General features: G+C 39.5%; 1 long non-coding RNA gene across 1 annotated transcript; it reads left to right on the top strand.

Annotated features, from left to right (window-relative positions):
- The first annotated feature begins 566 nt into the window (after positions 1–566).
- On the top strand, positions 567–3,279 carry LOC142761153 (uncharacterized). The gene is made up of 5 exons (XR_012883525.1): positions 567–697; positions 1,024–1,193; positions 1,295–1,408; positions 1,827–2,094; positions 2,893–3,279. It is a non-coding gene; the product is annotated as an uncharacterized LOC142761153 (long non-coding RNA).
- Positions 3,280–4,966: the final 1,687 nt, after the last annotated feature.

The raw sequence follows: 4,966 nt of genomic DNA on the forward strand, positions 1-4,966 counted from the left end.
TGTAGTACCCCTACACAGTATAGTGCCCCCTGTAGATTTTGTCATATAGCCTCCCTGTAGACAGTGCCATAATCCCCCACCTCCTTTTTGTAGATTGTGCCATACAGACCCCCCACCTCCCCCTTGTAGACAGTGCCATTTATTATATATTATTACCTGAAAATTATTATTACCTGAAAATTTAAAAATAAAAAAACTATCTAGAGATCATAATGATGTAATACAACAAAGGGTGTATCGATGGAGACGTAAAGAACTAAAAGGAAATATAAGCAGATCCTCATCCATGTCATCCATGTCGCTTCAAAGCGACAATGAAGAACGGATACAACAGCATTCCATGCCAAATCAAAGATCAACAAGATCTAAACGCAAATTTGATAATAAATACAATGACCGGAATAAAAGGAGACCTGATGGACAAGGCGAACTATTTGATCGTAATCCTAAGGTAATTAACTTATCAGAGCATGTACTTTCTGAAACTGACGAAAGTGTTTTGAGTAAAGGTCTAACGTTTTCGCCAACTGCACGATTTGATGCTTTTACAGCTATAAAAGACCTCAACTTATTTGCCAGAACATTAATGTTCAAAAGGTGGCATTTTAAAGAGGAGGATCATATTTTCAAAACAGTGGAAGAACAGACTACACTGAGAGACCTAGAGAGCCTTATGGGGGAGCAAGACGATATACAGGTAAGAACAATCCCTGAATGTATCAAAAGAAAGTCCGAAAAATTTCCACCATTGTTCTTATGTCCCGTGATTGACACATTCATAAAAACGGTAACAAAAGAATTTGAGTCTATGCCAAAGACCCTAATTAATGATAATCTAACTAAAAATGAGAGAGCGAGTCTTCAGAAATTAAAAGCTTTGAAAGACGTGGTGTATAAATCAGCTGATAAGGGGGGTAACTTCGTAATATGGCCTAGGGCTATGTATGAGAAAGAGGCAAATCGTCAATTAAGAGACATCAAATGTTATAAGAGGCTAACTTTCAATCCAATCCTCTCTTACAGGGAGCAACTAACAAATATTTTAAAACGAGCAATGGATGATGAAATCATAACTAAAAATGAACATGATGCACTCATTGTACCAATACCTGTGATTGCAACTTTATATATACTACCAAAAGTACATAAAAACTTGAGGAATCCACCGGGTAGACCCATCATTTCCGGGCAAGGTAATTTCACCGAGAATGTTTGTAAATTTATAGATTAGCATCTCAAATCCTTAGTAGAATGAATGCCATCATATATTAGAGACTCATCTGATTTGTTACAGAAATTAGAAAATATACATCTGGATGCGGATATGTGTTTGGTGACGTGTGACGTCGAATCGCTGTATACCAGCATCAGACACAGTGACGGAATACAAGCTACCAGATACTTTTAGGTATGAGCAATTTAGATGAGAACTTTGCTCAATTACTTACCATCCTACTAGAGTTTGCTCTAACACACAATGTGTTTACATTTAATGGGTCATTTTTCCTGCAGCTCCAGGGAACTGCGATGGGAGCGGCATGTGCACCCTCATATGCAAATTTGTTCCTGGGGCTGTGGGAGAGAGACCTATTCCTGTCAGATCATGGTACATCAATGGAGCGTATCGTATTTTGGGCCCGTTTCATTGATGTCATCTTCATGATCTGGCAGGGGACATCGGAACAGTTACAGCAATTTATGATTGATTTGAATTCAAATGACCAGAATATTAAATTAACATACAAATATAATAAAAAACAAGTAGATTTTCTAGATATTTTGATCCAATGTGATGGTAATGGATTTATTCAAACTGATCTATTTAGGAAGGAAACATCGGTAAATTCACTTCTCCACGCCACATCCGCGCATCCAAAATAGACCATTGCAGCTATACCCACAGGCCAATTCCTTAGACTGAAACGCACTTGCTCAAGAAAAGAAGATTTTTAAAAGCAAGCAAATGACCTGACAAACAGATTCATTGACCGCGGATACAGTAGACGATGTATCAGGAAGGCCAAAAAGCGAGCAGATAATGCTTAAAGAAACATACTCCTAAAACCAGTTGTGAAAACAACTAAGAATAATGAGGTAAGGTTCATCACTTCATACCATTCTCGTTGGGATGAAATGAAATATCAGCTGAACAGATATTGGCCAATATTAAAAGCTGATCCAATACTCAATAAAATTCTACCACAATCCCCCTCGGTAACATACCGACGGGCAAAGAACCTTAAGGACCACCTGGTACAGAGTTTTTATGCTCCATTAGCACCAGGTAAAAAGTATTTTGGAACTAAAGGGCCAAAGTGGGGCTGCTCCCCTTGTGGAGATTGTATCTCATGTCCAAATATCGAGCGTGCTGTCGAATTCAGAAACTCAAAAAGGGACAAAATATTGAAAATTGTATGGCACATTACTTGTGCCACACGGGGTGTAATTTACTATGCATCATGCCCTTGTGACAAAATTTATGTAGGACTAACCACACGCGAACTTAGGGTTCGCGTTCGGGAGCATGTACGCGATATTGAGTCCGCAAAAGAAATTCATGATGCGGACAAAGTAGAAAAATTGAAAACCATTCCCCGTCACTTCAAGCTGTATCATAACTGCAACTCCAGACTATTGAAAGTAAAAGGAATAGATCACATAGAAATGAACATGAGAGGGGGTGATTTAATGAAAAAATTACTAAGACTCGAGAGCAAATGGATATGGACGTTGGGGACTATGCAGCCCAGGGGATTAAATGAATCCCATGGTTATGCCTCTTTTCTCTGACTATTAGTATGTGCTGTGGCATTTCATAATTGGATAAAGCATTATTCTAATATGATGCCATGATTTTAATTTATGTTTTTTTCTCTTCCTATTATTTTTTAGTTGATGTGAATTACCTTGATATGTAGGACATTGTTCTACACTGCAATAAAAAGTATTTACACCATAACACCTACGCAAGATATTAATGACGTTCTTCGTTTACCATGTTCTCTCATTCCTTAAATGTAAATGAGTACCGCTAGCAGGATATGTATTCTTAAAACATATATCGATATTGTTAAGGATCTGCCAGGCACAGCTTCTGTATCCACGCCCATAGGTAATCCGTCTGCACCTGCTTCTATGTCTGTGAGACTGACTCCATCTTCCACCACTCAGGATGGCAGGCTTAGGAGTGGGAGAGCCTATCACAGCCTGGCCAGACGTAGCTAGCTCCCGCCCTCTGTCTATTTATACCTGCCTTTCATGTTTTTATTTTACTGTGTACATGCATTTAAATAAGTTTATCTATGTATTTGAAAGATGTGAAATTTGGAATAATGAGATATTATCATGTATATGACCTCAGATTTAGGTATCATATAAAAATTTATAGATATTAATGTTATAAGAACTAACATATTTTATAACATCTCGTGATGATACTATTTCCCTTCATATCTCTGTAGCAGTATACATGCCCCATCTGTATATGGCAATTATTATCGATTACGATATTCTCCTTCTAATATAGACATGTAGATAAGCTTTTTTCTAAAAGTACGAATCTGTGTCAAGTGCACATGCGCAGGCGTCCATGGCGACTCACTATGAGTCGGTGTCTGCAATACACACGTGATGGTGATGCGTTGCGATGATGCAATCACGCACGCACTCCACGTGTCACATGACGCCCACATCATGTGATAAGCTGCCATGGACAATCGCGGTCATCACGCCGAGGAATGACAGAGCTACTCTTAGGTAATAATATTCTGCAGATGAGCACAATAGTTTGTAATTGGTTAGTAGATAGGATAAATAGGAAGCAGAAACTAGCAAGTGCCACCCCCAGACGAAGTCGGAAGCCGAAACGTGCGTCGGGGCAGGTCGCCATTTCTTGAGACACAGCATCATGGGTCAGTAGTCCACCTCTTTTCAGGTTGTTCATTGTTTGCACTTAGCATTTTACTAAATGGAATAGTGGTAGGGGGGTCCCTATTGGCCCTTGTATTGAGGCTGGTAACAGTATATTTCCCATACCCTTAGAAATAGATATACCAATGGTCTAAGTAATCATGTTGCATTATGCACTTTCTTTATGATACTGTACACCAATGTATATGTGGATATATAATGGTTATGTGAATTCTTATGATTAATTGCCTCATGTTCTCGGGTTATTTTTGTCTGTCATCTGTGGTGTTTCATTTTTAAATAGTTCATGTATTAACTTTTTAGATTTTGCTAAATAAAGTATATGTTTTATTTTTTGACTTAAAGACTCCATGTACTCTTTTTTGGTATAATATTTATAAGGAGCACAGTCATGTTACGTGGGGAATTGTTTATGTAAAATGGTGCATGTATATACCCTATGGATAGGTTCTACTGTGTCAGAATATGTATGACAAAGTACCCAATAGGGTACAGTGTCACATATTAAAAGGACAACAAAATCTAATTAAACTCTTACAAAATAAACTGCCATGTCATTTTTACCATTAAAGACTGCTGGACCCAAGGCATTAGCACGGATAATCCAACTAGCTTCTGTCTGTTGGGTATGTGGACCCACTGGGCCGTACCGCCTTGACGGTATGGCAGCTGGCCAACAGACCACCGGTCACAGTCTATAGTTCGTATAATGTACCTATGGTAGCTCAGACAGTAGCAAGACAGGCTCGGCAGTGACTAGGCAGCAGGCAGGCGCCAGGTGTGGCGCAGCAGGACAGGCGTGGTACACAGCACAGCACAACTTCAGCTCAACACGGCACTTGACCAGGAGAGCATGGGATACAGGTTACAGGCAGAAGGAACGGGGAACACTGGGAACTGGAAAACACTTAGGAGACCATTTGCATAGACATACTAGGATAAAGACAACAAGGCTCAGGCATTGTAGGGAGGTGCACAGCCCTTCTTATAGTCCAGGGTGCTCTGGGAGCAATCAGCTCAATCTCCCACCTGTGTG

Source organism: Rhinoderma darwinii, chromosome 4 (genome assembly GCF_050947455.1).
Source record: "Rhinoderma darwinii isolate aRhiDar2 chromosome 4, aRhiDar2.hap1, whole genome shotgun sequence".
Lineage (NCBI taxonomy): Eukaryota > Metazoa > Chordata > Amphibia > Anura > Rhinodermatidae > Rhinoderma > Rhinoderma darwinii.